This window comes from Crinia signifera, chromosome 9 (genome assembly GCF_055691185.1).
Source record: "Crinia signifera chromosome 9, ASM5569118v1, whole genome shotgun sequence".
NCBI classification, from domain to species: Eukaryota; Metazoa; Chordata; class Amphibia; order Anura; family Myobatrachidae; genus Crinia; species Crinia signifera.
The window spans coordinates 123,046,375-123,069,038 of record NC_139225.1 but is presented as its reverse complement, the minus strand read 5'-3'; the positions used below and the strand labels follow the sequence as shown (position 1 = coordinate 123,069,038).

Here is a 22,664-nt window from a genome sequence, read left to right as displayed (position 1 = left end):
CCGTTCTTCCTGTTAAAGGGCTTTCTGGTCTCTGTAAAGAGACGTGGGTTCAAATCCCACTTCTGACAAAGCTTTTTATTGTTTCAATAGCAACTACATTCGAATTTCGATCAGTCTTATAATACGTATGATTGATACCGATAAATGCACTTTCAGTATATTTTTTATTAAAAGAAAGAATCATAATCCACAATGTACTTGTCAGGATGGCCGAGCGGTCTAAGGCGCCAGACTCAAGAATCCGTTCTTCCTGTTAAAGGGCTTTCTGGTCTCTGTAAAGAGGCGTGGGTTCAAATCCCACTTATGACAAAGCTTTTTATTGTTTCAATAGCAACTACATTCAACTGCCAATTAGTCTTATAATACGTATGACTGATACCGATAAATGCAGTTAGTAGTTCTTTGTGTTTTATTTGTTCTTGTTTTCGACATAGATATCTTGACCACATTTATTTCAAAGCAACATGCAGCTTAATAAATTAAAGAAATGTATTCAGTAGAAACTGTGGAAGATCAGAGGAATAAAGTTATCCCATCAACACACCAACCCCAACCTTTCATTATTTTTTTTATTAAAAGAAAGAATCATAATCCAAAATGGCATACATTTTCAGTCACACTCATCTACTTCTCAGGATGGCCGAGCGGTCTAAGGCGCCAGACTCAAGAATCCGTTCTTCCTGTTAAAGGGCTTTCTGGTCTCTGTAAAGAGGCGTGGGTTCAAATCCCACTTCTGACAAAGCTTTTTATTGTTTCAATAGCAACTACATTCAAATTTCGATTAGTCTTATAATACGTATGATTGATACCGATAAATGCACTTTCAGTATTTTTCTTATTAAAAGAAAGAATCATAATCCAAAATGGCATACATTTTCTGCCATGACCATGTACTTGTCAGGATGGCCGAGCGGTCTAAGGCGCCAGACTCAAGAATCCGTTCTTCCTGTTAAAGGGCTTTCTGGTCTCTGTAAAGAGGCGTGGGTTCAAATCCCACTTCTGACAAATCTTTTTATTGTTTCAATAGCAACTACATTCGAATTTCGATTAGTCTTATAATACGTATAATTGATACCGATAAATGCACTTTCAGTATTTTTCTTATTAAAAGAAAGAATCATAATCCAAAATGGCATACATTTTCAGCCATTACCATGTACTTGTCAGGATGGCCGAGCGGTCTAAGGCGCCAGACTCATGAATCCGATCTTCCTGTTAAAGGGCTTTCTGGTCTCTGTTCCGAGGCGTGGGTTCAAATCCCACTTCTGACAAAGCTTTTTATTGTTTCAATAGCAACTATATTCAAATTTAGATTAGTCTTATAATAAGTATGATTGATACCGATAAATGCACTTTCAGTATTTTTCTTTTTAAAAGAAAGAATCATAATCCAAAATGGCATACATTTTCAGCCATGACCATGTACTTGTCAGGATGGCCGAGCGGTCTAAGGCGCCAGACTCAAGAATCCGTTCTTCCTGTTAAAGGGCTTTCTGGTCTCTGTAAAGAGGCGTGGGTTCAAATCCCACTTCTGACAAAGCTTTTTATTGTTTCAATAGCAACTATATTCAAATTTCGATTAGTCTTATAATACGTATGATTGATACCGATAAATGCACTTTCAGTAGTTTTTTTATTAAAAGAAAGAATCATAATCCAAAATGGCATACATTTTCAGCCATGAACATGTACTTGTCAGGATGGCCGAGCGGTCTAAGGCGCCAGACTCAAGAATCCGTTCTTCCTGTTAAAGGGCTTTCTGGTCTCTGTAAAGAGGCGTGGGTTCAAATCCCACTTCTGACAAAGCATTTTATTGTTTCGATAGCAACTACATTCAAATTTCGATTAGTCTTATAATACGTATGGATGATACCGTTAAATGCACTTTCAGTAGTTTTTTTATTAAAAGAAAGAATCATAATCCACAATGTACTTGTCAGGATGGCCGAGCGGTCTAAGGCGCCAGACTCAAGAATCCGTTCTTCCTGTTAAAGGGCTTTCTGGTCTCTGTAAAGAGACGTGGGTTCAAATCCCACTTCTGACAAAGCTTTTTATTGTTTCAATAGCAACTACATTCGAATTTCGATCAGTCTTATAATACGTATGATTGATACCGATAAATGCACTTTCAGTATATTTTTTATTAAAAGAAAGAATCATAATCCACAATGTACTTGTCAGGATGGCCGAGCGGTCTAAGGCGCCAGACTCAAGAATCCGTTCTTCCTGTTAAAGGGCTTTCTGGTCTCTGTAAAGAGGCGTGGGTTCAAATCCCACTTCTGACAAAGCTTTTTATTGTTTCAATAGCAACTATATTCAAATTTCGATTAGTCTTATAATACGTATGATTGATACCGATAAATGCACTTTCGGTATTTTTCTTATTAAAAGAAAGAATCATAATCCAAAATGGCATACAGTTATGCCCAAGTACATCGTGGCTGCGTTGCGCATAAAGTGCGCCATGCAAATCGCGCCTGGATCGCCCCTGCTCCTTGCGCTATAGTCCCGTTATAGATCGCGTTATAACGTAACGTAATCTTGTAAATGTAACCTGCACTTACACTCATTGACCACCAGATGTCACTTTTCCCAAACAGTACAGCGCATGCGTAAAAATCTCTTCTACAAAACAGTGGCCGCCACGACTTTTCACTACGGATTTTGTCCTTACTTTACGGACAGAGTGTTTGTATTTACTCGCAGAAGCAGCTACGTACGGTCATTTATGTAATTGGTACAGAAGCCATGCTAACCTTTGCTATTGCTGGATGACTACTTAAAACATTATTTGAGGACCTACAGTATCATACTTTACACTACGGATTTTGTCCTTACTTTACGGACAGAGTTATTTTATTTTATTCGCAGCCGCAGTGACGTACTGTATGTTCATGAACTGTATGTGATTGGTGCAGAAGCCATACTCACCATCTGCTATCACTATATTCAGAGGCAACAGTGGCCTAACGTGTAGAGGCACGGCTTCCCTGTATCAGTAGTTCGATCCTCAGTTGGTTACAATATATTTTTATTTTTTAAACATTCTTTTTTTTTTTAAAACCAATACAGGTACTGTAGTTACAGTAGTTGGTGCTTATAAAATTCTTTCGGACTTTTCCACAAACAAAAATTCACAATGGCAGGCCTCCATGTACACGATAGTTAATACCCATACTGTACATACTGCGCTACAGAGAACGGTTTTTTTCGCAAAATAGATTTAGCTTTTCAGGTAAAACTCCTTGCCTTGAGGACCGTGTTTCGGGATAAAATTCGCTAACCTTTGCTAACCAGCCACTTTTCACTACGGATTTTGTCCTTAGTTTACGGACAGTTCGTACAGTATTTATTCGCAGAAGCAGCTACGTACGGTCATTTATGTAATTGGTACAGAAGCCATGCTAACCTTTGCTATTGCTGGATGACTACTTAAAACATTATTTGAGGACCTACAGTATCATACTTTACACTACGGATTTTGTCCTTACTTTACGGACAGAGTTATTTTCTTTTATTCGCAGCCGCAGTGACGTACTGGATGGTCATGAACTGTATTTGATTGGTGCAGAAGCCATGCTAACCATCTGCCAGCAGTAAAATCACAGGCAATAGTGGCCTAGCGGGTAGAGGCACGGCTTCACTATCTCAGTATCAGTAGTTCGATCCTCAGTTGGTTACATTATATTTTTATTTTTTAAACGTTCTTTTTTTTTTTTTAAACCAATACAGGTACTGTAGTTACAGTAGTTGGTGCTTATCAAATTCTTTCTGACTTTTCCACAAACAAAAATTCACAATGGCAGGTATCCATGTACACGATAGTTAATACCCATACTGTACATACTGTACTGCGCTACAGAGAACGTTTTTTTTCCGCAACAATAGATTTCTCCAAACTCAGACACAGACCGACACCTCAGACAATAAGATGTTGATTGCAGTCATATGTTAATTGCAGTCTGCCTTTTTGTTTCGCTGGTAATTGTACATAATTCAAATGCACCTATCAGCTTCATGAAGGATTTCCTTTGTCTCTGCCAGCATAAATTCAGCTACAGATACTAAAATTGTCAAACTATCCAGTTTGTTTTTCTGCATCTAACCGTGTAGAATTGCTACGGATCGTCTCTTCATCTCTTGCCTGTATACAAGCACGAGATTGTACCTGTACACCTGGACTATTCATTCTGCTGAATCCAAAGTCAAGTTGTTGCTGCGTTCCTGTTCTACCAAGCGTTACCATCATACTGCCTTCCTTCCGCAAGAAGAGTACTGTATCTTCTCGCTGGAGCAGTAAGTACACTATACAGTAGTACAGTCATTTGTATATTTGACTGATTGCTGCATTACAGTATACAGTAAGCAGCACTACAAAACGGTCCCTGCGCGGAAGCGCTCGGTTCCCACCCTTCCCTAAATGAAGATGTTTCCCTTCTTTCCCTACTGTTCAAATGCACCCGGTGCAGAATACTGTATACAATCGCCTGCTGTGTATACTGAATTCAGATACTGCAGGCTGCCGCTATGGGTATTGTCCGTAAATACTAGAGTCTGTTTCGCAGACTTACTGTATACTGTATCGAGTAGTGATATCGTGATTTTTGATGGCTTACACGTTCAGTGCAGTGCAGTAGAGATAGCGCCATTGAGAATATTGTACAATGTGTTAAAATTGCCTGGTGTGTATGGGCCGCAGATCCCCGACTAGCGATGACAGTACTCTATTAGGGTGGGCTACTGTAGGCTGCTAAATACTAGTTCTCTCCGTAATACCATTGGTGTAATTCCGTAAAACACGTATTTTTTCCTCAAACGAGGGGACCGCTGTTTTTCTCATGTTTACGGACTGTTTCGCAGGCTCAGTCAGTAATAGGAGCACATGTGATACAGTATCGTGATTTTCAGCCATGTTGGGAATCGAGATGGCTGCACAGTGCAGTAGAAATACAGTAGCGCCATTTGGAATACAGTATTGTACAATGTGTTAAAATTGCCTGGTGTGTATGGGACGCAGATCCCCCGCTACATTTGCGAGGGCAGGATCAACTTTCCCTCCCACTTACTGCACTTCTGCTTCAGGTACTGTACCATACAGTAAGTACCATAATGAACAGTGCATGATTCTCTTGAGGATCATACACACTAGACGTTTTTCATCTGAAAATTGCCTGGTGTGTATGGTCCAGAGTTCCCCGACTAGCGATGAGAATACTTTATTAGGCTACTGCAGGCTGCCGCTATGGGTATTGTCCGTATAATGTGTAATAAATCCTGGATTGGGGTATTGTCCGTAATATTGTTGTAATACCGTAAATAACGGATCATTTCGCATTTTTTCCCACTCATACTGTACTTGTAATTGAAGTAGTCACAGCAATAGGATCACGTGGTATCGTGATTTTCCGCCATTTTAGGGATCAACATGGATGCCACATACAGTACAGTGCAGTGAGATAGCGCCATTTAGAATATTGTACGTGTTAAAATTGCCTGGTGTGTATAGGCCGCAGATCCCCGACTAGCGATGACAATACTCTATTAGGGTGGGCTACTGCAGGCTGCTACTATGGGTATTCTCGTATAATCTGTGCTACTGTAAATACTGTTGGTGTAATACTGTTAATACAGTAACGTATTTTTTCGCAGGTGGGGGGGATTTTTGCGCATATTAATAGACTATTTCGCAGACTCAGTCATACTGTATTTGTGTAAAAAATCCCCTAGCTGTGTACAAAATCCCCTAGCTGTGGGTGTTCGTATCCGGAGAACCAGAATACTGTACCAGTTTATTTTTTGATTTTTTTTTATTAAATTTTTTATTAATTCATTGCATTATTATTATACAGCAGGAACAGCATGTGGTGTCATTGCATTATTATTATTATTATACAGAGGGAGCAGCATGTGGTGTCATGGCATTACTTTTATATTATACAGGGGGAGCAGCCTGTGGTGTCATGGCATTATTATTATACAGAGGGAGCAGCCTGTGGTGTCATGGCATAATGCCATGACACCACAGTCTGCTCCCCCTGTACAATAATAATTATGAAACCACAGGTGGCTCCCCCTGTATAATATAAAAGTAATGCCATGACACCACTGGCTGCTCCCTCTGTATAATAATAATAATGCAATGACACCACATGCTGTTCCTGCTGTATAATAATAATGCAATGACACCACAGGCTACTCCCGCTGTATAATATAACAATAGTAATACCATGACACAAATTATTATACAGGGGGAGCAGCCTGTGGTGTCATTGCATTATTATTATTATACAGAGGGAGCAGCCTTTGGTGTCATGGCATTACTTTTATATGATACAGGGGGAGCAGCCTGTGGTGTCATGGCATTATTATTATGCAGAGGGAGCAGCCTGTGGTGTCATGGCATAATGCCATGACACCACAGGCTGCTCCCCCTGTACAATAATAATAACACCACAGGGTGCTCCACCTGTATAATATAAAAGTAATGCCATGACCACAGCTGCTCCCCCTGTATACTAATTTGTGTCATGGCATTACTATTATTAATAGTAATGCCATGACACAAATTATTATACAGGTGGAGCAGCCTGTGGTGTCATTGCATTATTATTAATATACATGAAACAGCACAGCAGATACTGTTTTAGATCATGTTAACTTACTACTGTCCTGTGTTTTATCCTCGACCAGGCTCCTCCTGTCCTGCTGCGGCTCCACAAATTTCTGTTCCCCTCTCTGCGGCCTCCTGAAGCGGCCCCCACGAGTTGCTCTGCGGGCGGCCCCAGCCTTCCTCCAGTCTCTGAGTGCAGACGCGTGGGTGGGAGGCGTCAACGTCATGACGTCCACACTGCACCCAGCGTCTGCCGACTGCCACTGGGGATAAGAGGGAACAGGCTGCCGGCCGGAGCCCTCCTCCACGTAGCCGTGGAGGCCGGCGGCCATGTTCCTGTGGCCGCAGACATCATTTAAAAAACCACAGGAACATGGCCGCCGGCAGTGAAAAAAACAAACAAACGGCAATGCGGCCTCAGAAACGGGCGCGGCGGCGCGGCCCGCAGCACACCTGCCAGAGCGGCCTGGGGGGCAGATGGCACCCTGCCCCCCGGCCCAGCCCGCCCCTGCCTCCACCCCTCCTAGTCTGTCTGTCTAAGCCCCATCTGTTAACGTACTGTACTTTTGTTTATCGCTTCATCCCTTTTATTGAAAAAAAAAGCTCATGTCTATGCAGTACGGTCACATAATTTTCGGTACTTGTGACTTACAGTATCTGGGCAGCCAATGTTGAAATTGTATGCCAGTACCCTAAGCATGCGATTTGATGCGATTTCCCTTGAAATTCCTTTGAAGATAAAATTGCTGTTGCATTGTATGCTATTGTATTGCATGCGATGCGATTTGATGCGATTTTAATACTGTATGTACAGATGTACCCAGATGCCTGTTTCATATGTGAAATGGCCCCCCAGACCCCATTTTTAATTGTATTCCCACCCTGATGGCTAAATGCCCCCATTGTTAACGCCACCCCACTATCAACGCCAACCCGAAGCGTGGCGAGCGGCGGCGTTACGCGTCCTCCGACCTTTTCATACCCCCACAATCCACGTCGGCGTGGAGTTGATTTTATATAGTGTGGCGAGCGCAACGAGCCACCGAGCCCGAAGCGTGGCGAGCGGACGTGGATACCTTCACAGCTATACGCGTCCCCTCGCGGGCTTCACAGGTATCCGGGTCCCCTCGCGGGGCTCGCCACGCTTCGGCCTCCCTCGGTGGCTCGCTGCGCTCGCCACACTATATAAAATCTACTCCACGCCGACGTGGATAGTGGGGGTATGAAAAGGTCGGAGGACGCGTAACGCCGCCGCTCGCCACGCTTCGGGTTGGCGTTGATAGTGGGGTGGCGTTAACAATGGGGGCATTTAGCCATCAGGGTGGGAATACAATAAAAAATGGGGTCAATTGTATGATTGTATGCGATGCATTTTGACGCGATTTTTAGGTGCGATGAAGAAAATCGGGCGCCCAAATAAGTCACAAGTACCTAATTTTCACTACTGTAATACCATAATACAATACTGTATGCTACTGTATTGTACTGTAACTAATGTACTGTACTGTACTGTATGTACTGTATTAACTTGAATCTTATTGTTGTGTATTGTAGAGTGCACTGCCTACTGAAGATGGTGAAAACAAAAAAATTCTATTCTGGAGAACCTACACTTGCATGTCCCAAGAGAATGGCTGCATTAGTGCCAAACATTAAAAATAATATCGTTAAGAAGAAAGCAGGAAAAGAAAATATTCCTGTTGTCAAACTACGGAAAAATGCCAAGGCCAAGAACAAGTCTTTGTTCGCGACTAGAGGAGAATTGCACGATGACTGTCTGGTGCAAGACATTAACACTGATGCACAGCAAGACATTAACACAGTGACAGATGTGTCAGTTCCCGTAGATAATGACTTGCACCCTTTGGAGCTTCACATTACACCTCTTGAACAAAAATCTCAATCACCGTCCCGTAGGAAACTTAACTTTCTGGATCACAACTCACCACAATGTAGCTGCACAGGGCTGGTGAGAGACATTTTGGGCAAGATGACCCGCCTGGAAACCCAAAACAATGGACTGTCTGTACATGTGGATGAACTGAAAGCGGAAATTGATGTACTGACAGGACAAATTAAAGTGCTGTCAGGAGGTCTGAATGACATGCTTGCTCAAGCCAAACAATGGCAAGCTGCTACAGGGCCACCCATTACACCCACAACATCTAATCCAGTACAATCACAATTTGACTGCCCTGATGCATTTGAAACAGAGGATTTTGACTTGGAAATGACCCAACCAACCACATCTTTCCACTTTTCTGATTTGGAGATGACACCAGCTTCATCCAACCGATTGGCCAGCCCTAGCGTGGACACAGAAACTGTTTTACCAAATGAATTGGTGAACATGGACACAACACCAGTGTCATCTCACTGGTTGCCTGCCACACATAATGCTTCAGATACACAACAACGTCAGACCAACTTAACAAGTACCCCACTGACATCTCACTGGTTGGCTGACAGACACAATGCACCATCCCAAGCCTCTAACAACATGGACACTGTAATGGTTGCATCATCCCAATTGTCCCCTGGAAATATGATCGTCGCAACCTTACCTCAACATCAAAGAACATCACCTCTACATGAAAGAACACCTAGAAGCATACCCAAAGAATTGTGCGCTGTGGGGATTTCCTTGCCTGACATGCCACTCAAAGTCATCACAGCTGAGGGTGTCAACACTCTCTTTGAAGCAGCGAAGATGGAAATGCACCGTTATGCACAACAGATTTTCCAAGAGCATGTTTCTTTTGACCTGTATAAGAATTGGTGCAATCGGGTCAATTTTGATGGTCAACGTAATAAATTTGCAATCCCAGAAAATCTGCGCCTCGATATAGTGACACGGCTCATGGGAAAATTTGAGCTTACAAAGGCTGATTGTACAAAGATAAAGGACACTTTAAATGGATTGCTACGGATGCCCAGAGTTACACGCTGGACGTGCTTACTGTAGCACAGCAACTGGAAGCGTCTCTTCAAACTGGCATCTACAGTACTCACAGAACAAAGGACAGGCAATGAAATGGAAAAAAAGTACGTTTATGATCTTACTGTACATTATCTCTCTCCCTCTCTCCCATCCCCTTCCCCTGCCAACATGTTCCCCCCCCCCCCGAAACCCTTGTGACCATTCAGTACTAACGTTATTCTTTATTCTTCTCTCCCATTATCCACCATGACACTCTACCATAAACAAAATCAAGCGTGTTTGGGACAGAGAACAAAGGACAGGCAATGAAATGGAAAAAAAGTAAGTTTATGATCTTACTGTACATTACTGTATCTCTCTCCCTCTCTCCCATCCCCTTCTTCTGCCAACATGTGTCTCCCCCCCCCCCCGAAATCCTTGTGACCATTCAGTACTAACGCTATTCTTTTTTCTTCTCCCCTTATCCACCACATGCCACTCTACTATGAGCAAAATTAAGCGTGTTTGGGACAGAGAACAAAGGACAGGCAATGAAATGGAAAAAAAGTAAGTTTATGATCTTACTGTACATTATCTCTCTCCCTCTCTCCCATCCCCTTCCCCTGCCAACATGTCTCCCCCCCCCGAAACCCTTGTGACCATTCAGTACTAATGCTATTCTTTTTTCTTCTCCCCTTATCCACCACATGCCACTCTACCATGAGCAAAATCAAGCGTGTTTGGGACAGAGAACAAAGGACAGGCAATGAAATGGAAAAAAAGTAAGTTTATGATCTTACTGTACATTATCTCTCTCCCTCTCTCCCATCCCCTTCCCCTGCCAACATGTCTCCCCCCCCCCCCGAAACCCTTGTGACCATTCAGTACTAATGCTATTCTTTTTTCTTCTCCCCTTATCCACCACATGCCACTCTACAATGAGCAAAATCAAGCGTGTTTTGGATAGAGAACAAAGGACAGCCACTGCCTTGCAAAAAGCTTTGTTGTGACCAACAGTACTTTAAATTATTGTACCTAAAATACTGTATGACTTTGTCCTGTTTAAATTAATGTGCTGTGTTTTTTTTATTTTATTTTTTATTATACTGTATTTGAAGTCCCCACACATGATTCGAATTGTATGGTACTGTGTAAAGAAGTTTTGGAAAGATGTACTGTACTGACACCTGCCCAGTAGACTGTACTGTAATAATTACAAACTGCAAACCATCTTTAATGAAACGTACTGACAGTAATGATTGTTATAAATTTTTTATTAAAAAAAAAAAAAAAATTATATTAATCGTAATAATAAATTGAAAATATGATTGATTATCCCCTGCAGCATTTGCACCACTCTTCTTAATTCTTCTGTGAAAATAAACAAACAAACAATGTACAGTTTTAGAACAGAAATACTGTACATGTTGAATACTGTACTTTACAGTACAGTAAGCATTACTATTACTACAGTATACTGTACTGTACTTTACCTCTATCCATGGGTGGATTTGGATGAGGGGTGGAGGCTGCCTCGTCCTCTTGTACCCTTGGCACTGTGGAAAAATGAGAAAATATGCTTTAAAAATAAAGTTTTTATTACTGTAGTATTATTATTATTATTATTACTTGTAATACACTAGTTACTGTATGGTTATTACTGTAAAGTACAGTAAGTGTGCGATATGACATGCAGCATATGGCAGCAGCTCAAAAGGGAAGGAGGCTGCTGCCAGGGCAATAAGATGTAATCCCTGGCATCGAGCAATAAATCCCTGGCATCAAGCATGTAACATCTAGCAATGAGAATGCACTGTAGGTAAGCCGCAGTTGTGTGGCATAATACTGTACAGTACAGTATGTAATGGGCATTACGGTGTGTGGCATAATGTGTGTCAAATAATGTGTAATGGGCAATACAGTATGTGGCCTAATGTGTAATGGCCATTATAGTGTATAGCATTCTGTGTAATGGCCATTACTGTGTGTACCATTATGTGTGATGGGCATCATGGTGTGTGGCATAATGTGTAATGGGCATCACGGTGTGAGGCTTAATGTTGAATGGGCATCACGGTCTGAGGCATAATGTGTAATGTCTGTGTGACATGTAATAGGCATTACGAAGTGTGAGGTGTACCATGTAATGGGCATCACAGTGAGGGCATCACAGTTTGCAGTGCAATGGGCATTACGGTGTGTGGCATAACGTGTAATGGTGTATTGTTGGCTGATTGTATCCTGTGTCTGTTTTTCTTCCCCTAGCAGAGCTTGATTATTATACTCATTGTTAGACTATTGTATTACTTGTTATACCTGTTATTTCCTATTCCTGTAACCCCCTTTTGTCCATTAGGGACTTTAATACATCATTTACGGAGTTTCTATCTCCTTAATACTGTGGTCTCGTCTGTTATTCGCATATAGCGATAAGGTATATTACGGACACTGTCCTTAAAGGTGTATTCGCAGATTAGAGACAGAGTACTGCGAAGGGATCTATTATTAAGGTATTGGTTCTTTGGTGTATAATACACAATAAAGGTACGCTACGCTGCGCCACGATTTGTTCGCACGTACCTACTGTAGGTATAAAAGGTACGCTGGTTACGGACATAATACGTAACCTAGGCTTTTCACTTATTGTCCTTTGGTCATAATAAATCAACATTAACAATTGGTGGGGGGGCCTGTAGAATGCCCGCAGGGTACCAGCGTGGGCCAATGGCACGCCAAGAAAAGACACAATTAGGAGAGAAAGAAAAAAAAAACACAAACTCAATAAAGAAATGACAGGACTTACTCTCAGACGGAGCGGCTGAGGCAGTGGGGGCTGTTATGGTGCCCTGGTCTGCAATCGGAGTCACTCTGGGAAAATGTCAAAAATGAGAACAAGTGCTGTTTACTGTTAATAAACTTACCGTACTCTTATTACTGTAAATAGGGCGGGGGTGGCTTTACAAAAAGGCGTGGACTGAATTTTATAAAGTGCTGCGCCCGCCATACTATACTTTAGAAAATCCACTCTGCTCCAAAGTGGATAGGACACATACTGTAATGTACCGCTGCGCATTCCCTGCTTACGGCTGCCCTGGATAGTGGTTGTTTCAAAAGGAGGCATTTGCCAGTGCAGTACCGGATGTACACTAGTACTGCCAGTGGCAATTGCCTCCTTTTGTGCATCAGAGGCATTGGCGCAACGCTCCACCCCCACCCCCCTGACATGGACACAACGCTGACTACGCAGGGCTGCGCTAGGCTGCCATTGGCCGACGCTGCCAGCGTGGGCCAATGGCACGCCAAGAAAAGACACAATTACAGTAGGAGAGAAAGAAAAAAAAAAACACAAACTCAATAAAGAAATGACAGGACTTACTCTCAGACGGAGCGGCTGAGGCGGTGGGGGCTGTAATGGTGCCCTGGTCTTCAATTGGAGTCACTGTGGGAAAATGTCAAAAATGAGAACAAGTGCTGTTTACTGTTAATAAACTTACCGTACTCTTATTACTGTAAATAGGGCGGGGGTGGCTTTACAAAAATGACGTGCAGCATATGGCAGCAGCTCAAAAGGGAAGGAGGCTGCTGTGGCTCTGGCATGTGGCAATGCAGTTTAAAAAGGAAGAAGGCTGCGGCTCCGGCAGGTATCTGATACGAAGAGTGCTTAATGCTTCCCGAAAGTGTGTGCAGTGTGCCCCCAAGCAATGAGCATGAAACTTCCACTGTCAATTAGCATTTAACCACCCCCTTCTCAGGTAGCATGGAACCCCTGGTAAAATGCATGTTACCCCTGGAAATGAGCAGTTCACCCCACCCCCCTGGCAATTAGCATTTCACACCCTCTGGCAACGAGCATGAGACACCTGGAATGGAGCATGTAGACCAGGGCAATAAGATGTAATCCCTGGCATCGAGCAATAAATCCCTGGCATCAAGCATGTAACATCTAGCAATGAGAATGCACTGTAGGTAAGCCGCAGTTGTGTGGCATAATACTGTACAGTACAGTATGTAATGGGCATTACGGTGTGTGGCATAATGTGTGTCAAATAATGTGTAATGGGCAATACAGTATGTGGCCTAATGTGTAATGGCCATTATAGTGTATAGCATTCAGTGTAATGGCCATTACTGTGTGTACCATTATGTGTGATGGGCATCATGGTGTGTGGCATAATGTGTAATGGGCATCACGGTATGAGGCTTAATGTTGAATGGGCATCACGGTCTGAGGCATAATGTGTAATGTCTGTGTGACATGTAATAGGCATTACGAAGTGTGAGGTGTACCATGTAATGGGCATCACAGTGAGGGCATCACAGTTTGCAGTGCAATGGGCATTACGGTGTGTGGCATAACGTGTAATGGGCATTATGGCATGTGGTCTACTACAGTATGTATTGGCTGTGTGACATGTAATCGGCATTACGGTGTAAATTTTTGACGTGCACCATTGGAACGCACATTTTCTATTATCCCTGTTTTACAAACATTGGTCAAGCCCTGGCATAATGTGTCATGGGCAGTATGGTGTGTAGCATTATGTAAAATGGTCATTACTGTGTGTAGCATTACAGTATGAGTGTTGGCCATTATGGTGTGTGGCATTATGTGTAATTGGCATTACTGTACTGTATGTTGGGTGGCATTATGTGGAATGGGCATTACTGTGTGTGGCATTATGTGGAATGGACATTACTGTGCATGGCATTACAGTATGTGGAATTGGCATTACTGTGTGTGTAATTACAGTATCTCTAATGGGCATTAAAGTGTGTGGCTTTTTGTGTAATAATAGGCGGTGATGGACATGTCCAGTGATTGACATGCCCCTGGAATGGTGCACCCCCTAATAAAATGGGCTACGCACACCTACTATACTGTACAGTTTGCGCAGGAATGCTTACCTTCTTCATGGCGGATGGAAGCACAGGGACTGGTGTATTCAAAGGGGTAAAGAGGACGAGGAGGGGTGGTCAGCCACTGATGTCTGTTCTGGACTGGCCCTGTAAAAAATAATAAAACACATTGGCCCCTGTACAATACAGTATTGTACACGCATGATTACCCATCCACCAGCGCAGGGGATCTGGCGTTTACCTGCACTGTGTGAGAGTTACTCGCTAATTTGCATGACTACGATGGGCTGCTGCAGGGAAACTACGCTAACTGCGCTAGGCTGCCGTTGGCTGATGCTGACAGCGTCGGCCAACTGCATGCCAAGAAAAGATACAGTACAAGTTTGAAAGTAAAAATAAAAAAACACAAATACAGTACAGTACAGTACAATAAAGAAATGACAGGACTTACTCTCAGACGGAGCGGCTGAGGCGGTGGGGGCTGTAACGGCCCGCAAGGGCAGGGTGCCCTGGTCTTCAAGCGGAGGCACTGTGGGAAAATGTCAAAAATTAGAACAAGTGCTGTTTACTGTTAATAAACTTACCATACTCTTATTACTGTAAATGGGGCGGGGGTGGCTTTACAAAAAGGCGTGGACTGGATTTTATAAAGTGCTGCGCCCGCCATACTGTACTTTAGAAAATCCACTCCGCTCCAAAGTGGATAGGACACATAATGTACCGCTGCGCATTCCCTGCTTACGGCTGCCCTGGATAGTGGTTGTTTCAAATGGAGGCATTTGCCAGTGCAGTACAGGATTTTGTACTGCCACTGGCAAGTGCCTCCTTTGTTGTGCATCAGAGGCATTGGCGCAACGCTCCACCCCCACCCCCCCTGACATGGACACTATGCTGATTATGCAGGGCTGCAGCGGGGACACTACGTTGACTGCGCTAGGCTGCCGTTGGCCGACGCTGACAGCGTCGCCCAACGGCACACCAACAAAAGATACAAGTTTGAAAGAAAAAAAAAACACAAATACAGTACAGTACAATAAAGAAAGGACAGGACTTACTCTCAGAAGGAGCGGCGTCGCTTGAGGTGGGGGTTGAGGCGGCAGTAGCGGCCATCAAGGGCAGGGTGCCCTGGTCTTCAAGCGGAGGCACTGTGTGAAAATGAGAAAAATGAGAAAGTGTGCTGTTTAAATAAAGTTAATGTACTCATTACTGGGTTTACAAAAAGGCGTGGACTGAATTTTATAAAGTGCTGCGCCCGCCATACTATACTTTAGAAAATCCACTCTGCTCCAAAGTGGATAGGACATATACTGTAATGTACCGCTGCGCATTCCCTGCTTACGGCTGCCCTGGATAGTGGTTGTTTCAAAAGGAGGCATTTGCCAGTGCAGTACCGGATGTACACTAGTACTGCCAGTGGCAATTGCCTCCTTTTGTGCATCAGAGGCATTGGCGCAACGCTCCACCCCCACCCCCCTGACATGGACACAACGCTGACTACGCAGGGCTGCGCTAGGCTGCCATTGGCCGACGCTACCAGCGTGGGACAATGGCACGCCAAGAAAAGACACAATTACAGTAGGAGAGAAAGAAAAAAAAAACACAAACTCAATAAAGAAATGACAGGACTTACTCTCAGACGGAGCGGCTGAGGCGGTGGGGGCTGTTATGGTGCCCTGGTCTGCAATCGGAGTCACTGTGGGAAAATGTCAAAAATGAGAACAAGTGCTGTTTACTGTTAATAAACTTACCATACTCTTATTACTGTAAATAGGGCGGGGGTGGCTTTACAAAAAGGCGTGGACTGAATTTTATAAAGTGCTGCGCCCGCCATACTATACTTTAGAAAATCCACTCTGCTCCAAAGTGGATAGGACACATACTGTAATGTACCGCTGCGCATTCCCTGCTTACGGCTGCCCTGGATAGTGGTTGTTTCAAAAGGAGGCATTTGCCAGTGCAGTACCGGATGTACACTAGTACTGCCAGTGGCAATTGCCTCCTTTTGTGCATCAGAGGCATTGGCGCAACGCTCCACCCCCACCCCCCTGACATGGACACAACGCTGACTACGCAGGGCTGCGCTAGGCTGCCATTGGCCGACGCTACAAGTGTGGGACAATGGCACGCCAAGAAAAGACACAATTACAGTAGGAGAAAAAAAAAAAAAAAACTCAATAAATAAATGACAGGACTTACTCTCAGACGGAGCGGCTGAGGCGGTGGGGGCTGTTATGGTGCCCTGGTCTGCAATCGGAGTCACTGTGGGAAAATGTCAAAAATGAGAACAAGTGCTGTTTACTGTTAATAAACTTACCGTACTCTTATTACTGTAAATAGGGCGGGGGTGGCTTTACAAAAAGGCGTGGACTGAATTTTATAAAGTGCTGCGCCCGCCATACTATACTTTAGAAAATCCACTCTGCTCCAAAGTGGATAGGACACATACTGTAATGTACCGCTGCGCATTCCCTGCTTACGGCTGCCCTGGATAGTGGTTGTTTCAAAAGAAGGCATTTGCCAGTGCAGTACCGGATGTACACTAGTACTGCCAGTGGCAATTGCCTCCTTTTGTGCATCAGAGGCATTGGAGCAACGCTCCACCCCCACCCCCCTGACATGGACACAACGCTGACTACGCAGGGCTGCGCTAGGCTGCCATTGGCCGACGCTACCAGCGTGGGACAATGGCACGCCAAGAAAAGACACAATTACAGTAGGAGAGAAAGAAAAAAAAAACACAAACTCAATAAAGAAATGACAGGACTTACTCTCAGACGGAGCGGCTGAGGCGGTGGGGGCTTTTATGGTGCCCTGGTCTGCAATCGGAGTCACTGTGGGAAAATGTCAAAAATGAGAACAAGTGCTGTTTACTGTTAATAAACTTACCGTACTCTTATTACTGTAAATAGGGCGGGGGTGGCTTTACAAAAAGGCGTGGACTGAATTTTATAAAGTGCTGCGCCCGCCATACTATACTTTAGAAAATCCACTCTGCTCCAAAGTGGATAGGACACATACTGTAATGTACCGCTGCGCATTCCCTGCTTACGGCTGCCCTGGATAGTGGTTGTTTCAAAAGGAGGCATTTGCCAGTGCAGTACCGGATGTACACTAGTACTGCCAGTGGCAATTGCCTCCTTTTGTGCATCAGAGGCATTGGCGCAACGCTCCACCCCCACCCCCCTGACATGGACACAACGCTGACTACGCAGGGCTGCGCTAGGCTGCCATTGGCCGACGCTACCAGCGTGGGACAATGGCACGCCAAGAAAAGACACAATTACAGTAGGAGAGAAAGAAAAAAAAAACACAAACTCAATAAAGAAATGACAGGACTTACTCTCAGACGGAGCGGCTGAGGCGGTGGGGGCTGTTATGGTGCCCTGGTCTGCAATCGGAGTCACTGTGGGAAAATGTCAAAAATGAGAACAAGTGCTGTTTACTGTTAATAAACTTACCGTACTCTTATTACTGTAAATAGGGCGGGGGTGGCTTTACAAAAAGGCGTGGACTGAATTTTATAAAGTGCTGCGCCCGCCATACTATACTTTAGAAAATCCACTCTGCTCCAAAGTGGATAGGACACATACTGTAATGTACCGCTGCGCATTCCCTGCTTACGGCTGCCCTGGATAGTGGTTGTTTCAAAAGGAGGCATTTGCCAGTGCAGTACCGGATGTACACTAGTACTGCCAGTGGCAATTGCCTCCTTTTGTGCATCAGAGGCATTGGCGCAACGCTCCACCCCCACCCCCCTGACATGGACACAGCGCTGACTACGCAGGGCTGCGCTAGGCTGCCATTGGCCGACGCTACCAGCGTGGGACAATGGCACGCCAAGAAAAGACACAATTACAGTAGGAGAGAAAAAAAAAAAAAACACAAACTCAATAAAGAAATGACAGGACTTACTCTCAGACGGAGCGGCTGAGGCGGTGGGGGCTGTTATGGTGCCCTGGTCTGCAATCGGAGTCACTGTGGGAAAATGTCAAAAATGAGAACAAGTGCTGTTTACTGTTAATAAACTTACCGTACTCTTATTACTGTAAATAGGGCGGGGGTGGCTTTACAAAAAGGCGTGGACTGAATTTTATAAAGTGCTGCGCCCGCCATACTATACTTTAGAAAATCCACTCTGCTCCAAAGTGGATAGGACACATACTGTAATGTACCGCTGCGCATTCCCTGCTTACGGCTGCCCTGGATAGTGGTTGTTTCAAAAGGAGGCATTTGCCAGTGCAGTACCGGATGTACACTAGTACTGCCAGTGGCAATTGCCTCCTTTTGTGCATCAGAGGCATTGGCGCAACGCTCCACCCCCACCCCCCTGACATGGACACAACGCTGACTACGCAGGGCTGCGCTAGGCTGCCATTGGCCGACGCTACCAGCGTGGGACAATGGCACGCCAAGAAAAGACACAATTACAGTAGGAGAGAAAGAAAAAAAAAACACAAACTCAATAAAGAAATGACAGGACTTACTCTCAGACGGAGCGGCTGAGGCGGTGGGGGCTGTTATGGTGCCCTGGTCTGCAATCGGAGTCACTGTGGGAAAATGTCAAAAATGAGAACAAGTGCTGTTTACTGTTAATAAACTTACCGTACTCTTATTACTGTAAATAGGGCGGGGGTGGCTTTACAAAAAGGCGTGGACTGAATTTTATAAAGTGCTGCGCCCGCCATACTATACTTTAGAAAATCCACTCTGCTCCAAAGTGGATAGGACACATACTGTAATGTACCGCTGCGCATTCCCTGCTTACGGCTGCCCTGGATAGTGGTTGTTTCAAAAGGAGGCATTTGCCAGTGCAGTACCGGATGTACACTAGTACTGCCAGTGGCAATTGCCTCCTTTTGTGCATCAGAGGCATTGGCGCAACGCTCCACCCCCACCCCCCTGACATGGACACAGCGCTGACTACGCAGGGCTGCGCTAGGCTGCCATTGGCCGACGCTACCAGCGTGGGACAATGGCACGCCAAGAAAAGACACAATTACAGTAGGAGAGAAAAAAAAAAAAAACACAAACTCAATAAAGAAATGACAGGACTTACTCTCAGACGGAGCGGCTGAGGCGGTGGGGGCTGTTATGGTGCCCTGGTCTGCAATCGGAGTCACTGTGGGAAAATGTCAAAAATGAGAACAAGTGCTGTTTACTGTTAATAAACTTACCGTACTCTTATTACTGTAAATAGGGCGGGGGTGGCTTTACAAAAAGGCGTGGACTGAATTTTATAAAGTGCTGCGCCCGCCATACTATACTTTAGAAAATCCACTCTGCTCCAAAGTGGATAGGACACATACTGTAATGTACCGCTGCGCATTCCCTGCTTACGGCTGCCCTGGATAGTGGTTGTTTCAAAAGGAGGCATTTGCCAGTGCAGTACCGGATGTACACTAGTACTGCCAGTGGCAATTGCCTCCTTTTGTGCATCAGAGGCATTGGCGCAACGCTCCACCCCCACCCCCCTGACATGGACACAACGCTGACTACGCAGGGCTGCGCTAGGCTGCCATTGGCCGACGCTACCAGCGTGGGACAATGGCACGCCAAGAAAAGACACAATTACAGTAGGAGAGAAAGAAAAAAAAAACACAAACTCAATAAAGAAATGACAGGACTTACTCTCAGACGGAGCGGCTGAGGCGGTGGGGGCTGTTATGGTGCCCTGGTCTGCAATCGGAGTCACTGTGGGAAAATGTCAAAAATGAGAACAAGTGCTGTTTACTGTTAATAAACTTACCGTACTCTTATTACTGTAAATAGGGCGGGGGTGGCTTTACAAAAAGGCGTGGACTGAATTTTATAAAGTGCTGCGCCCGCCATACTATACTTTAGAAAATCCACTCTGCTCCAAAGTGGATAAGACACATACTGTAATGTACCGCTGCGCATTCCCTGCTTACGGCTGCCCTGGATAGTGGTTGTTTCAAAAGGAGGCATTTGCCAGTGCAGTACCGGATGTACACTAGTACTGCCAGTGGCAATTGCCTCCTTTTGTGCATCAGAGGCATTGGCGCAACGCTCCACCCCCACCCCCCTGACATGGACACAACGCTGACTACGCAGGGCTGCGCTAGGCTGCCATTGGCCGACGCTACCAGCGTGGGACAATGGCACGCCAAGAAAAGACACAATTACAGTAGGAGAGAAAGAAAAAAAAAACACAAACTCAATAAAGAAATGACAGGACTTACTCTCAGACGGAGCGGCTGAGGCGGTGGGGGCTTTTATGGTGCCCTGGTCTGCAATCGGAGTCACTGTGGGAAAATGTCAAAAATGAGAACAAGTGCTGTTTACTGTTAATAAACTTACCATACTCTTATTACTGTAAATAGGGCGGGGGTGGCTTTACAAAAAGGCGTGGACTGAATTTTATAAAGTGCTGCGCCCGCCATACTATACTTTAGAAAATCCACTCTGCTCCAAAGTGGATAGGACATATACTGTAATGTACCGCTGCGCATTCCCTGCTTACGGCTGCCCTGGATAGTGGTTGTTTCAAAAGGAGGCATTTGCCAGTGCAGTACCGGATGTACACTAGTACTGCCAGTGGCAATTGCCTCCTTTTGTGCATCAGAGGCATTGGCGCAACGCTCCACCCCCACCCCCCTGACATGGACACAACGCTGACTACGCAGGGCTGCGCTAGGCTGCCATTGGCCGACGCTACCAGCGTGGGACAATGGCACGCCAAGAAAAGACACAATTACAGTAGGAGAGAAAGAAAAAAAAAACACAAACTCAATAAAGAAATGACAGGACTTACTCTCAGACGGAGCGGCTGAGGCGGTGGGGGCTGTTATGGTGCCCTGGTCTGCAATCGGAGTCACTGTGGGAAAATGTCAAAAATGAGAACAAGTGCTGTTTACTGTTAATAAACTTACCGTACTCTTATTACTGTAAATAGGGCGGGGGTGGCTTTACAAAAAGGCGTGGACTGAATTTTATAAAGTGCTGCGCCCGCCATACTATACTTTAGAAAATCCACTCTGCTCCAAAGTGGATAGGACACATACTGTAATGTACCGCTGCGCATTCCCTGCTTACGGCTGCCCTGGATAGTGGTTGTTTCAAAAGGAGGCATTTGCCAGTGCAGTACCGGATGTACACTAGTACTGCCAGTGGCAATTGCCTCCTTTTGTGCATCAGAGGCATTGGCGCAACGCTCCACCCCCACCCCCCTGACATGGACACAACGCTGACTACGCAGGGCTGCGCTAGGCTGCCATTGGCCGACGCTACCAGCGTGGGACAATGGCACGCCAAGAAAAGACACAATTACAGTAGGAGAGAAAGAAAAAAAAAACACAAACTCAATAAAGAAATGACAGGACTTACTCTCAGACGGAGCGGCTGAGGCGGTGGGGGCTGTTATGGTGCCCTGGTCTGCAATCGGAGTCACTGTGGGAAAATGTCAAAAATGAGAACAAGTGCTGTTTACTGTTAATAAACTTACCGTACTCTTATTACTGTAAATAGGGCGGGGGTGGCTTTACAAAAAGGCGTGGACTGAATTTTATAAAGTGCTGCGCCCGCCATACTATACTTTAGAAAATCCACTCTGCTCCAAAGTGGATAAGACACATACTGTAATGTACCGCTGCGCATTCCCTGCTTACGGCTGCCCTGGATAGTGGTTGTTTCAAAAGGAGGCATTTGCCAGTGCAGTACCGGATGTACACTAGTACTGCCAGTGGCAATTGCCTCCTTTTGTGCATCAGAGGCATTGGCGCAACGCTCCACCCCCACCCCCCTGACATGGACACAACGCTGACTACGCAGGGCTGCGCTAGGCTGCCATTGGCCGACGCTACCAGCGTGGGACAATGGCACGCCAAGAAAAGACACAATTACAGTAGGAGAGAAAGAAAAAAAAAACACAAACTCAATAAAGAAATGACAGGACTTACTCTCAGACGGAGCGGCTGAGGCGGTGGGGGCTTTTATGGTGCCCTGGTCTGCAATCGGAGTCACTGTGGGAAAATGTCAAAAATGAGAACAAGTGCTGTTTACTGTTAATAAACTTACCATACTCTTATTACTGTAAATAGGGCGGGGGTGGCTTTACAAAAAGGCGTGGACTGAATTTTATAAAGTGCTGCGCCCGCCATACTATACTTTAGAAAATCCACTCTGCTCCAAAGTGGATAGGACATATACTGTAATGTACCGCTGCGCATTCCCTGCTTACGGCTGCCCTGGATAGTGGTTGTTTCAAAAGGAGGCATTTGCCAGTGCAGTACCGGATGTACACTAGTACTGCCAGTGGCA

At 44.9% G+C, this 22,664-nt stretch overlaps 9 non-coding genes across 9 annotated transcripts in view; all 9 read left to right on the top strand.

Annotated features, from left to right (window-relative positions):
• TRNAL-CAA (transfer RNA leucine (anticodon CAA)) overlaps positions 1-68 on the top strand; it is a 109-nt gene extending 41 nt beyond the window's left edge. The window contains exon 2 of the tRNA in view: positions 23-68. This is a non-coding gene — a tRNA (tRNA-Leu). The remainder of the gene's footprint in view (positions 1-22) is intronic.
• A 132-nt stretch (positions 69-200) lies between these two features.
• On the top strand, positions 201-309 carry TRNAL-CAA (transfer RNA leucine (anticodon CAA)). The gene is made up of 2 exons: positions 201-238; positions 264-309. It is a non-coding gene; the product is annotated as a tRNA-Leu (tRNA).
• Positions 310-630: 321 nt separating this feature from the next.
• Positions 631-739, top strand: TRNAL-CAA (transfer RNA leucine (anticodon CAA)). The gene is made up of 2 exons: positions 631-668; positions 694-739. It is a non-coding gene; the product is annotated as a tRNA-Leu (tRNA).
• A 157-nt stretch (positions 740-896) lies between these two features.
• On the top strand, positions 897-1,005 carry TRNAL-CAA (transfer RNA leucine (anticodon CAA)). Its single transcript has 2 exons — positions 897-934; positions 960-1,005. It is a non-coding gene; the product is annotated as a tRNA-Leu (tRNA).
• A 157-nt stretch (positions 1,006-1,162) lies between these two features.
• TRNAM-CAU (transfer RNA methionine (anticodon CAU)) lies at positions 1,163-1,271 on the top strand. The gene is made up of 2 exons: positions 1,163-1,200; positions 1,226-1,271. It is a non-coding gene; the product is annotated as a tRNA-Met (tRNA).
• Positions 1,272-1,428: 157 nt separating this feature from the next.
• Positions 1,429-1,537, top strand: TRNAL-CAA (transfer RNA leucine (anticodon CAA)). Its single transcript has 2 exons — positions 1,429-1,466; positions 1,492-1,537. It is a non-coding gene; the product is annotated as a tRNA-Leu (tRNA).
• Positions 1,538-1,694: 157 nt separating this feature from the next.
• TRNAL-CAA (transfer RNA leucine (anticodon CAA)) lies at positions 1,695-1,803 on the top strand. The gene is made up of 2 exons: positions 1,695-1,732; positions 1,758-1,803. It is a non-coding gene; the product is annotated as a tRNA-Leu (tRNA).
• Positions 1,804-1,935: 132 nt separating this feature from the next.
• Positions 1,936-2,044, top strand: TRNAL-CAA (transfer RNA leucine (anticodon CAA)). Its single transcript has 2 exons — positions 1,936-1,973; positions 1,999-2,044. It is a non-coding gene; the product is annotated as a tRNA-Leu (tRNA).
• Positions 2,045-2,176: 132 nt separating this feature from the next.
• TRNAL-CAA (transfer RNA leucine (anticodon CAA)) lies at positions 2,177-2,285 on the top strand. The gene is made up of 2 exons: positions 2,177-2,214; positions 2,240-2,285. It is a non-coding gene; the product is annotated as a tRNA-Leu (tRNA).
• The last annotated feature ends 20,379 nt before the right edge of the window (positions 2,286-22,664 follow it).